The following is a 14523-nucleotide window of genomic DNA, read 5'->3' as shown; positions in this document are numbered from 1 at the left end:
TGATTATCTCAATACATGCAGAGAAAGCCTTTGACAAAATTCAACATCCATTTATGATAAAAACTCTCCAGAAAACAGGAATAGAAGGAACATACCTCAACATAATAAAAGCTATATATGACAAACCCACAGCAAACATTATCCTCAATGGTGAAAAATTGAAAGCATTTCCTCTAAAGTCAGGAACAAGACAAGGGTGCCCACTTTCACCATTACTATTCAACATAGTTTTGGAAGTTTTGGCCACAGCAATCAGAGCAGAAAAAGAAATAAAAGGAATCCAAATTGGAAAAGAAGAAGTAAAACTCTCACTATGTGCAGATGACATGATCCTCTACATAGAAAACCCTAAAGATTCCACCAGAAAATTACTAGAAATAATCAATGACTGTAGTAAAGTTGCAGGATATAAAATCAACAGACAGAAATCCCTTGCATTCCTGTACACTAATAATGAGAAAACAGAGAGAGAAATTAAGGAAACAATTCCATTCACCATTGCAACGGAAAGAATAAAATACTTAGGAATATATCTACCTAAAGAAACTAAAGACCTATATATAGAAAACTATAAAACACTGGTGAAAGAAATCAAAGAGGACACTAATAGATGGAGAAATATACCATGTTCATGGATTGGAAGAATCAATATAGTGAAAATGAGTATACTACCCAAAGCAATTTATAGATTCAACGCAATCCCTATCAAGCTACCAACAGTATTCTTCACAGAGCTAGAACAAATAATTTCACAATTTGTATGGAAAAACAAAAAACCTCGAATAGCCAAAGCGATCTTGAGAAAGAAGAATGGAACTGGAGGAATCAACCTACCTGACTTCAGGCTCTACTACAAAAAGCCACAGTTATCAAGACAGTATGGTACTGGCACAAAGACAGAAATATAGATCAATGGAATAAAATAGAAAGCCCAGAGATAAATCCACACACATATGGACACCTTATCTTTGACAAAGGAGGAAAGAATATACAATGGATTAAAGACAATCTCTTTAACAAGTGGTGCTGGGAAATCTGGTCAACCACTTGTAAAAAAGAATGAAACTAGACCACTTTCTAACACCATACACAAAAATAAACTCAAAATGGATTAAAGATCTCAACGTAAGACCAGAAACTATAAAACTCCTAGAGGAGAACATAGGCAAAACACTCTCTGACATACATCACAGCAGGATCCTCTATGACCCACCTCCCAGAATATTGGAAATAAAAGCAAAAATAAACAAATGGGACCTAATTAACCTTAAAAGCTTCTGCACATCAAAGGAAACTATTAGCAAGGTGAAAAGACAGCCTTCAGAATAGGAGAAAATAATAGCAAATGAAGCAACTGACAAACAACTAATCTCAAAAATATACAAGCAACTCCTACAGCTCAACTCCACAAAAATAAATGACCCAATCAAAAAATGGGCCAAAGAACTAAATAGACATTTCTCCAAAGAAGACATACAGATGGCTAACAAACACATGAAAAGATGCCCACATCACTCATTATCAGAGAAATGCAAATCAAAACCACTATGAGGTACCATTTCACACCAGTCAGAATGGCTGCGATCCAAAAGTCTACAAATAATAAATGCTGGAGAGGGTGTGGAGAAAAGGGAACCCTCTTACACTGTTGGTGGGAATGCAAACTGGTACAGCCACTATGGAGAACAGTGTGGAGATTCCTTAAAAACTGGAAATAGAACTGCCTTATGATCCAGCAATCCCACTGCTGGGCATACACACTGAGGAAACCAGAAGGGAAAGAGACACGTGTACCCCAATGTTCATCGCAGCACTGTTTATAATAGCCAGGACATGGAAGTAACCTAGATGTCCATCAGCAGATGAATGGATAAGCAAGCTGTGGTACATATACACAATGGAGTATTACTCAGCCATTAAAAAGAATACATTTGAATCAGTTCTAATGAGGTGGATGAAACTGGAGCCTATTATACAGAGTGAAGTAAGCCAGAAGGAAAAACATAAATACAGTATACTAACGCATATATATGGAATTTAGAAAGATGGTAACAATAACCTGGTGTACGAGACAGCAAAAGAGACACTGATGTGTAGAACAGTCTTATGGACTCTGTGGGAGAGGGAGAGGGTGGGAAGATTTGGGAGAGTGACACTGAAACATGTAGAATATCATGTAAGAAACGAGTTGCCAGTCCAGGTTCGATGCGCGATACTGGATGCTTGGGGCTGGTGTACTGGGAAGACCCAGAGGGATGGTGTGGGGAGGGAGGAGGGAGGAGGGTTCAGGATGGGGAACACATGTATGCCTGTGGTGGATTCATTTTGATATTTGGCAAAACTAATACAATTATGTAAAGTTTAAAAATAAAATAAAATTTAAAACAAAACAAAAAAAAAACTCCTAGAGGAGAACATAGGCAAAACACTCTCAGACATACATCACAACAGATCCTCTATGACCCACCTCCCAGAATATTGGAAATAAAAGCAAAAATAAACAAATGGGACCTAATTAACCTTAAAAGCTTTTGCACAACAAAGGAAACTCTAAGCAAGGTGAAAAGACAGCCTTCAGAATGGGAGAAAATAATAGCAAATGAAGCAACTGACAAACAACTAGTCTCAAAAATATACAAGCAACTTCTGCAGCTCAATTCCAGAAAAATAAATGACCCAATCAAAAAATGGGCCAAAAAACTAAACAGACATTTCTCCAAAGAAGACATACAGAGGGCTAACAAACACATGAAAAGATGCTCACATCACTCATTATCAGAGAAATGCAAATCAAAACCACTATGAGGTACCATTTCACGCCAGTCAGAATGGCTGCGATCCAAAAGTCTACAAGTAATAAATGCTGGAGAGGATGTGGAGAAAAGGGAACCCTCTTACACTGTTGGTGGGAATGCAAACTGGTACAGCCACTATGGAGAACAGTGTGGAGATTCCTTAAAAAACTGGAAATAGAACTGCCTTATGATCCAGCAATCCCACTGCTGGGCATACACACTGAGGAAACCAGAAGGGAAAGAGACACGTGTACCCCAAAGTTCATCGCAGCACTGTTTATAATAGCCAGGACATGGAAGCAACCTAGATGTCCATCAGCAGATGAATGGATAAGCAAGCTGTGGTACATATACACAATGGAGTATTACTCAGCCATTAAAAAGAATACATTTGAATCAGTTCTAATGAGGTGGATGAAACTGGAGCCTATTATACGGAGTGAAGTAAGCCAGAAAGAAAAACACCAATACAGTATACTAATACATATATATGGAATTTAGAAAGATGGTAACAATAACCCAGTGTACGAGACAGCAAAAGAGACACTGATGTATAGATCAGTGTTTTGGACTCTGTGGGAGAGGGAGAGGGTGGGATGATTTGGGAGAATGGCATTGAAATACATATAATATCATATATGAAACAAGTCACCAGTCCAGGTTCGATGCATGATACTGGATGCTTGGGGCTGGTGTACTGGGAAGACCCAGAGGGATGGTATGGGGAGGGGGGAGGGAGGAGGGTTCAGGACGGGGAACACGTGTATGCCTGTGGCGGATTCATTTCGATATATGGCAGAACCAATACAATATTGTAAAGTTTAAAAATAAAATAAAAGTTAAAAAAAAATTAAAATTAAAAAAAAAACATAAACCTCTAAGAAGCCATAGTTTAGATTTATAGTTTTCCCTGTGTTAATTTCAAGTAATATGATATGCAGTTTAAACTAATACAGTAGTTTTAAGACAAAAGCAGGTTGAATCAGGAACAGTTTCTATATGTTTTTATACTTTTTAAAAATTCTGAACTCACTGTTTCAAGTAACTTAGTTTTAATTACTATTTTCACCAGAGCTATAAAAATGTAATTGTATGAAGATATCATTTGTATTACTTAGACAACTAGACTTTGCAATATGCATGGTAAATATTTTTAAAAAGTCAGAAGAGAGTTTCCATCATGTGGAATGGAATGTTCTAGAACAATCTAGCAATGTTCTAGATCAAAAATTAAAATGATCTTGCTTTACAAGGTTATGTTGGTTTCTGCCTTACAACAACATGAATCAGCAATAATTATAATAATTATACATAAATACCTTCCTTCTTAAGCCTCCCTTCCCCATCCCATCCCACACCTCTAAATCATCACAGAGTGCCAGGCTGGGTTCCCTGTGTTGTATAGCAGCTTCCCGCTAGCTATTTTAGATGTGATAGTATATGTATGTGGATGCTTTCTCAATTTGTCCTATCCTCTCCATCCTCCAATGTGTCCACAAGTCCATTATCTACATCTGCATCTCTGCTTTCCTTGCAAATAAGTTCATCAGTACTATTTTTCTAGATTCCATATATATGTGCTGATAGTCAATATTTCTTCTTTTTCCTTCTGATTTCACTCTGTATAAAAGGGTCTAGGTTTTGAAAATCATCTTGCAGGGCCATTCACCAGCTTTTGCTAATGAAATAGTCAAATTGAGAATAAAACTGTCAAGTTCTAAACATAAAGTCAGTCAGGATAGGCTAAGTTATGCTCCAGTAAAAATCCTAATTTTCAGTGGCTCAGTGCTTCATGTTTACTGAAGGGCTCTTTGTTGTTGTTAAGTTGCTAAGTTGTGCCTGACTCTTTTGTGACCCATGGACTGTAGCCTGCCAGGCTCCTCGGTCCATGGAATTTCCCAGTGAAGAATACTGGAGTGGACAGCTATTCCCTTCTCCAGCAGGTTTTCCCAACCCAAGGATTGAACCCTGATCTTCTGCATTGGCAGGGCAATTTTTTACCACTGAGCCACCAGGAAAACCCCAAGAGGGCTCTACTCATTGTATTTATTCAAAGATTTAGGCTGATATAGTCTTCAATATCAACAGGTACTTCCATGATTTTTCAAGCAGAAAGAAGTTGCTGAAGCAAATAATGCACAAACTTTTAAAACTTCCACATGGAAGTGACTCATGACCTTTCAACTCAACATTTCATTGGCCAAGGCAAATTGGATGACCATGTGTAATTCAAAATCAACTATTGATGTTGTTCAGTCTCTGAGTCATGTCCGACTCTGAAATTCCATGGACCACAGCACCGCAGGCTTCTCCATCCTTCAGTATCTCCCAGAGTTTGCTCACACTTGCATCCATTGAGTCAATGATGCCATCCAACCCTCTCATCCTCCGTCTCCCACTTCTCCCAAGAGTTATCGCCAGCACCACAATTCAAAAGTATCGATTTTTTGGTGCTCAACATTCCAGTGAAAAAGCTTTGAAGAGTATTAACTTAGAAGTATTAATAGTTCATGAGGGCTCAACACCAAGCTACAAGTGGTCTGTGTGTATGAATCCGTGTTATCTACATTATAACTATTTGTTGGTTGTACTTTCGATTTCATTTTTTATTCCTTTGTTCAATAATGAAAAATCACTCTATTTTGTTATAGGTAATATGCATTTTATTCTTATAGTAATTAACTAGAATTTTAATTACAGGTCTGAAACCTCATCTAGCCTGCAGCGTGTTTTCCAATGGTTTTACTCTCCTCTCAGTTCTGGATACCAAGAAACAGGAGCAAAGTTCTGAAGATGTTCTCAGTCCAGCCTCTGAACACTAATGGGAATATTTTGGTGTCTAACTAGTATTTACCCATATATGTATCTATATAAAATTATGTTTCAATTTCCTCAGAAGTCTGAATAGACATAGATTCACTTTATCACAGATAAGATCCTCACCTAATCTATTACAGTGGAATTGAACAGAAATACTAAAAGAAATGGTAACAGTTCGTTCTCTATGATTTTGATTTAAAAAAAAAAATGCAACCATATTACTACTGAGAACTCAAGGCTGTTTACATATCTGACCTTCATATTCATAGTGTCTCTAAATTGTTCTAATTCTTCTCTTTATTACTTCAAACCATCCTAAGGTTCTCAACCATGTCTCTAATCACTATTGAATTTAGTTGAACTCAGGGCTAATGGAAGGTGTGGGGAAGGATAGAATGTGGCTTACTTACAAAACTCTCCAGGTCCCAGGGCCATTAGACAATGAAATTTAAATGCTTTCCATTTTATAATTGATAACTACAGGCTTGGACTAGACTCTAATAAGACTTTACTTCTTCAACTAAAAGTGTATGTTAATTAAATTTGGGGGCAAATATGAGCAGCACTGAACTCTGTGCTCTAAAACCACAGCTTGGCATGATATTCTGGTTAGCATTACTGTAATTACAAATATACTCATCCTGTGGCTGTACTGCTTAAGTTCCAATGTATTTATCATCAAAATTTGAAATGGCTATTCCTCTAAGTTTCCTTTTTCTTTTGGAATTCTAATCAAATCCTTTTACAAAACACATAAGGCCTTAAGCTATATTAAAGAACAAAATAACAGAACCTATCACAGAACATCACTTTCATAATTATTATTATTCATAATAATCTTTAACTTGTTGATCTTACTCTGTTCCCCAATTTTTATTATTTTTCTGTGAAAAACATACTTTGGACAATTAAAAATTTAACATGGAACATGAGCTCTTCTTGAGACTACATTAAAAATGCACGCTTACCTTGAGTGAAAATTAAGAGAAAACATTTGATTTATACCTTATAAGAAAGCTCTATTTTAATAACTCTTGATAACAAGTAGCTTAGGGAGATATTATTTCAAAGTAAATAACTTTGTCCATAAAAATGTAACCAAATTCAGAAGAATAAAAAATGTTAATGGGGTCTTAGGCTCCCTGGTGGCTCAGCTGGTAAAGAATCCACCATCAATGCAGAGAACCTGGGTTCGATCTCTGAGTTGGGAAGACCCCCTGGAGCAGGGAAAGGCTACTCACTCTAGTATTCTTACCTGGAGAATTCCATAGACTGTATATAGTCCATGGGGTCACAAAGAGTCAGACAAGACTGAGCAAATTTCACTTTCAATTTCAAGTTCAATGCTAAACAAAACCAAGTAGATATCAAATGAGAAAACTGTTAACTGTTAGTTGAAAACTGTTAACTGTTAATTGAAAACTGTTAACTGTTAACTGAGAAAAGAGTTAACTGTTAACCTTAACCCTAATTTTTAGTTCAGTTTATCTAAATTAGATTATTCCTCTTTCCCCACATCTACCCTAAATTTATCCTCAATGAGATTTTGTTCATAATGCCCATGTTACTGCTCCTGTGTGAAATGGCTTTCTCCCCATCAGTTCTATGAAGACAGCAGTTTTTCAAGGTCCTGTTCAGAAAGCTTCTTTTTACTAATCTTTCCCCTTCAGAAGAAAAAAATATATGCTCTTTAATTTAGCTAATGAAGCTTGAGGTCTGTACCTTTCTTATGGAAATTTTATGGCAACTTTCTTCTAATAGATTAAGTTCTTCGAAAATAGAATCTGTAAAATGATCATTGTTATATGCTTCAAGAGCCTAGAATAATTTCTTCAACATAATTGAAGCTTAATACTTATTTGTCTGAATACTGTTGATATTTTTAACATCTGCAATATCTCCTAAATCTGGGATAATTTCAAAATTATCTGGAGAGATTTGTTTGAGATGCAGACTTCCAGGCCTTGAAAGTTAAAGTCACTCAGTCGTGGTCAACCCTTTGGGACCCCATGGACTACACAGTCCATGGAATTCTCCAGGTCAGAATACTGGAGTAAGTAGCCTTTCCCTTCTGCAGGGGATCTTCCCAAGCCAGAGATCGATCCCAGGTCTCCGGCATTACAGGTGGATTCTTTATCACCTGAGCCACAAGGGAAGCCCAAGAATACTGGAATGGGTAGCCTATCCCTTCTCCAGTGGATTTTTCCGATCCAGGAATCAAACCAGGGTCTTCTGCATTGCAAGAGGATTCTTTACCAACCGAGCTATCAGGGAAGCCCTTTCCAGGCCTTGTATCAGTCTAATAAATCCAAACTCCTTAGAACATCAGCTGTTTACCTCTTTTTTATTTATTTATTTATTTTATTTTTGGCTACACTGGGTCTTTATCACTGCATGCCGGTTTTCTCCAGGCTCTGTGAGTGGTGGTTACTTTTTGTGGCCGTGAGCGGGCTTATCCTTGCAGTGGCGTCTCTTGTTACAGAATTTTGGATTTGCTCAGTAGTTGTGCTGCTGCTCGAGGCATGTGGAACCATGTCCCCTGCTTTGGCAGGTGGATTCTTAACCAATAGACCACCTGGGAAGACTCTGATTTGCCTTTTTTGATGATTCTAATGTATCTTGTATGTAGATAGACAAGCTTAAGTACTTACATATTCATTTCCTAATGCTAACAATATAAAATTTCATTGAGAGTCAGAAGGCCTTGTGTGTACCTGGCTCTTTAGAAATGTTCCTATTTTTAATAGCCCAATAATATATACTTTTATAATTGTCTTTATCCAAGTCCTTCTTTATTAAACTATAAAATCTAATGCTGTTTTTCCTTTCATCAATAAAAGTAAAATATCTAAAACAACCAAAAAGCTTCCACATCATTTTACAATTTCTACTGACACTTTATATGAACATTATATTTCCTAATTTGTCCACTTAATATGTATTTACCATTTTCATTTTTTCATCTGCTTCTTCAGTTATTTTCTTTTAAGCCTTGTTCATAAGCATCATGAATATCATCACAATTCAATTATTATCACTGCATTCTAAAAGACCATCTTTAGTTAAAAACACTTTTGATCTACTTTTTCAACAATAGCATTTTTCTAACATTTGATAATCATATTTTTCTTATATTTTGTTGTTATTTTCCAGCCAAATCATCCACTCTCAGTCTGCCAAAATAGTAGCATTATTTCCTCTCATGAATACAATAGCACATAAGACCCTGATTCTATTCTTTGATTGGAAATGATGTGGAAAAAAATTGCCTGGTGAGAAAACATCCACAGTTTTCTTTTTTCCTTTTCAAAAGTTACATGCACCAGCACACATCTGATGCAATTCGATCCAAAGCACTGGACAAAAAAAAAAAAAAAGATCAATAATGAAAGTAATATTAGATCAAAACAACCTCATATCAAAATTCATGCCTAAGAAAGTAAAAGTGAAAGTGAAGTCGCTCAGTCGCGTCCGACTCTTTGCAACCCGTGGACTGTAGCCCACCAAGCTCCTCCATCCATGGGATTCTCCAGGCAAGAATATTGGAGTGGGTTGCCACTTCCTTGTCCAGAGGATCTTCCCGACCCAGGGATTGAACCCAGGTCTCCCACATTGCAGGCAGACGCTTTAACCTCTGACCCACCAGGGAAGCCCTTAGAAAAAATGAATATATTGATCCTATTTGATAGAGTTCAAGTTCAGTGACTCTACAGTAAATAAATAACGCTTGTGAGAAAAAGCATTCCTTTTAATAAATTTGTAATAATTTATAATAGTTAGCATTGGTTTAAACCCTACTTTGCATCAAACACTTTATAAACTTGTTTATTCTAACCCTACCAGGAAAGATCTACCAAGATGGCAGACTAGAAAGATCCTGAGTTCATCTGCTCACATAAACACACCAAAATCACAACTAGTGGTAGAACAGCCATCAATGAAAAAAGTCAACCTATCAGAAAAGATATAAAGAAAGAACAACAGTGAAATGGATAAGAGGGGGTGAATTCACAAGATAGTCAAGTCCCATACTACTAGGTGGGTGACCCACAAACAGGAGTATAATTACAATTGAAGAGGTTCTCCCAAAAGAGTGAGAGGTCCGAGCTTCATTTTGGCCTTCCCAGCCCTGGGGTCCTGCACCAGAAAGATAAGCCCTCAGAGCATTTGGCTTGGAAGGGCAATGGGGCTTAGTTTTGTGAGGCCCAGAAACCTGGGGGAAATAGAGGCTCCACTCTTAAAGAGCACTAGAAAACTACACGATTGCACATACATACATTTGCATAAAATTTCAGGGGTGGAGAGATATAAAGAGACCTGACAAGGGAGACTAGATAAAGACTTGTTCATGTGTCTGATCACTCTAAAGAAACTGCATTTCTTCATCCTACCCAATAAAGAACTATAGCTGTAGGAGGCTTAACATCACCATAAGAGATGTAATAAAGCCAACACTATATCAATAATCTATAGCATTGTTCACACAGAAGAAATATGTTTAGGCAAGAAAAGGAGTTTAAATATCAGTGTAAATTTTTCCATAAGAATACTAGTGAAACACTTCTTTTAAAATTTTGCATTGTGCATCAGTTCAGTTCAGTCACTCTCTTTGCGACCCCATGAACCACAACACACCAGGCCTCCCTGTCCATCACCAACTCCCTGAGTCTACCCAAACCCATGTCCATTGGGTCAGTGATGCCATCCAACCATCTCATCCTCTGTCGTCCCCTTCTCCTCCTGCCCTCAATCTTTCCCAGCATCAGGGTCTTCTCAAATGAGTCAGCTCTTTGCATCAGTTGGCCAAAGTATTGGAGTTTCCGCTTCAACATCAGTCCTTCCAATGAACACCCACGACTGATCTCCTTTAGGATGGACTGGTTGGATCTCCTTGCAGTCCAAGGGACTCTCAAGAGTCTTCTCCAACACCACAGTTCAAAAGCATCAATTCTTTGGTGCTCAGCTTTCTTTATAGTCCAACTCTCACATCCATACATGACTACTGGAAAAACCATAGCCTTGACTAGATGGAACTTTGTTGACATAGAAGAGTATAAAAAATAATAGTATCTAAGATGTAAAATAGGTAGAAAGAGAGAAAATCTTCAGGTCACTATAATTCATTGTTGGTAATTTTCAAAGTTCAAATTACATAAATAGAAAAGAAAAATTAAAACAACATTCAAAAATAGTCATTTAAGAAACTGCAAGTCCATTATCTTAGCATTTATATTTTTATAATATAATGGAAACTGGGAAAGCAGCCAGAATATTTGGGAATATGAGGGAAACTTACAGGTCATTCTCATCTTCAGTTTAAGAGAATTATAGAGTATTTGCCAAAATAGACAACCTGATGCTGGGAAAGACTGAGGGCAGGAGGAGAAGGGGGTGACAGAGGATGAGAAGGTTGGATGGCATGACCAACTCAATGGACACAAGTTTGAGCAAACTCCAGGAGTCAGTGAAGTATAGGGAAACTTGGCATGCTGCAGTCCATGGGGTCACAAAGAGTCAGCCACGACTGAGCAACTGAACAACAAATTTAAGAAATTATGAATACAAGTCGTTGGAAAGCAAATTAAACCTGTGCATGAATCCTGTCCTCAACATTCATAGTAATTGGTCATCCTATCTCTATTTGAACATTTCCCTATGTCTTAAGATTCAGCATGGCAGCACAGTCTGTTTTCCAGGAAGATCTTACAGTTAAAAGTTTACTCTAACATTGAACCAAAAGCCATTTCCACATCACTTATCCATTGATGTGATCCTTTCCTCTGGAGCCACAAATAAATTTACTTATCTCTGGCCTGTTTTAGAACTATTAACTGCTCCTAAGTTATCTTCTTTCCAGGCCAACCTTCTCAGATTTTCCCATTATGTTTCATAAATTAGAGTTGTCAGTACCTTCCCTCTTCTATGAACTCCAATTTGTTTAGAGTGAGTTTCCAAAACTGAACACCATATATCAGCAATAGTCTAGTCAGAGAAACAAAAAGAAAAGTTAACCTAAATGTAAATCCACAAAAAAATAAATAAATAAATAAAAAGTAAGGACATAAATGGTGCTTAACAATTATTTAATAAGTAAACCAAAGTGTTGATTTGCTTTTATTTTATAGACAAGATTTTCACATATCAAATGAAGTTATATTTCTCCTGTCCTAAACATTATGACAGTATATTAAAAAGCTAAATGTAGTACTTTAGTTTATTTCAAGTCAATTTCACCTTGTTGGATACAGAACAGCTTTGCAGCATATAGAGATCATTATAGATGCTAATTTTGTCACTCAGTGTATTTGTTATACTCCCAGTTTCATGTTGTCTCAAAATTTAGCAAGAATTATTTTTTGTCAACTTTTAAAGAAGCAATGAAAACATTAAATTTAACAGTGTACTGAGATACTACCAGAGACCTTTCCTGCATTCTAACAATGATATAATCAGTAGGGCCTTTCAGGTACAGCCATTTCACTGATTAAAAATTCACTTATCATTAGATTATACACATGTCTTTTCTACGTGAATAATTTTTTAAGTTGTCAAATTGTTACTCACATCCAAATTTGTCATATTACTTTTCCTATCACTTTAGTAACTATTTCACATAAAGAAATTTGTTCCATCAGTGTGTTTATTGTTGGTAAAACCATGCCAAAAGTCAGGGAGTTAATTTTTTTCCTAATATTCTACATCATTTTTTAAAATTTATCTTCAAAATGGTAACATCTCAAGCCACTTTATTAAACATTCTTCTGTTTTTTGACAGCATCTCGAGGTCTCCATTATACCTGTTTTGAAAATTCAAAGGCTTTTTTACACTGAAAAGATATTTTACCACTTATAAGTAAGTAGACCACCATGTATTTTTTTTTTTATATTTCTTTCTCAAGAGTTGGCTGGGTGAGGGGTACCTACTAAAATGGGTATTAGGAATGTTACAGTCTTATTCAACTGGTCAAATGCCTTTTAATAGTCATGTGTTTCAAAGCAGACTATGATATAAATAAAACTTAGGAAGACAGAATTTTGTAAATGACATGGCTTACCTAGTATTCTGGAGTAGGAAATGGCATTCTACTTCTGTGTTCTTATCCCGAAAATACCATGGACAGAGGAGCCTGGCAGGCTACAGTCCATGGGGTTGCAAAGAGTCAAACACAACTGAGTGCACACACACACACACACACACAAACACACACACCTGCTCTTATATACATAGGTAGAATCCACCAAGCACAATATCCATATTAAATAATCCTTGAAAAGATTTTCTAACTGTGGATTCCTTAAAAATGGCAAAATATGTTGTTTGGAATGATTGATTCTGCCATCAATAGTAAGAATTACATATCATTTTCAAGCTTATACAGAAAAAAGAATACAGGGCTTTTGACACCAAGCTTCAGCGACTCTTCACAATGGTATTATTGATAACCTTTAACAATACAGAGTAAAAGAATAGCCTGTTCTACCCTAAGTTTTTTAAATTCTCTAATCTCAGCGACTTCTTTCCCAGTGCTACCTGAGCACTGATATCTTCATTTTTGATTCAAGTCCTTTATCATTAATTTCTATTTGTAATTCATCAAAGTGCATTCTTCAATAACTGACTTTTCAACAGTTAATTGAATCATTCATTCTTTCATCTGATATTCATCAAACACTCTTGCTAGACATTGTTCTAGGCTCTAAATATCATGGTTTTAAAAAAAAAACGTCAAACTCTCCTCCTCACCAAGCCTATATCTTAGTGAGAGTTTGCCTTCTTTGCTCATCAGATATAATGATAAAGGCCATGAAGAAATAAGAAAGTAAAGGATTAGACAACAGGGAGGAGAGTGAGGTTCTTTATTTAGCTTAGAAGATGACTCTGCAGAGATGGCCTTAGAGCTGAGAACTGAATGAAGAGAGAGAGTCAGCAATGCAGAGATTTGGGGGAAGAAGTGTCCAGGCAAAGGGAAGTGCAAATAAAAAGACTTGGAAGTTTGGCATATCTCAAAGAAGGAGAGAGAGATGATTCATCTGGAGCAGATTGGAAATGAACTAAGAGGTAATGCCCCAACCAGGCAAAGCCCTATAGACCAAGCTAAGCATGCTGCTGCTGCTGCTGCTGCTAAGTCGCTTCAGTCATGTCCGACCCCATAGACGGCAGCCCACCAGGCTCTGCCGTCCCTGGGATTCTCCAGACAAGAACACTGGAGTGGGTTGCCATTTCCTTCTCCAATGCATGAAAGTGAAAAGTGAAAGTGAAGTCACTCAGTCGTGTCCAACTCTTTGTGACCCCATGGACTGCAGCCTACCAGGCTCCTCCATCCATGGGATTTTCCAGGCAAGAGTACTGGAGTGGGGTGCCATCGCCTTCTCCAAAGCACACTACTTAATTCTAATCATATTGTATATGTGCTGTGCTTAGTCACTCAGTCATGTCCGATGCTTTGCAACCCCATGGACTGTAGCCCACCAGGCACCTCTGTCCATGGCGATTCTCCAAGCAAGAATACTCCAGTGAGTGGATTGCCATGCCCTCCTCCAGGAGATCTTCCCAACCCAGGGATTAAACCCAGGTCTCCCACATTGTGGGCAGATTCTTTACCATTGGGACACCAGGGAAGCCCTATATTATATATAATAGAGGGTTAAACAAAAGAGTGATATTACCTAGTCATTAATATGTTATAATTTATTATAGGACCATTATGGAGGTAATTTGGAGAATTCCCCAAGGAAAAACACAATGGAGCTTGAAGGATTGTAGAACAGTAAAGAGAAAGGATCAGATTTGAGATTCTGAAGATGGTGCTGATAAATGAGATGTAGGATATGAGGAAAATAAGATTTAATAATGCCTCCGAAGAAAATGACCTAAGTTACTTTGTGACAGTTGTTGCCATTATTGAGG

The sequence above is a fragment of the Bos mutus genome, chromosome 9 (genome assembly GCF_027580195.1).
Source record: "Bos mutus isolate GX-2022 chromosome 9, NWIPB_WYAK_1.1, whole genome shotgun sequence".
NCBI classification, from domain to species: Eukaryota; Metazoa; Chordata; class Mammalia; order Artiodactyla; family Bovidae; genus Bos; species Bos mutus.
The sequence above is the reverse complement of the archived record's forward strand: the minus strand, read 5'-3'. Positions refer to the sequence as shown.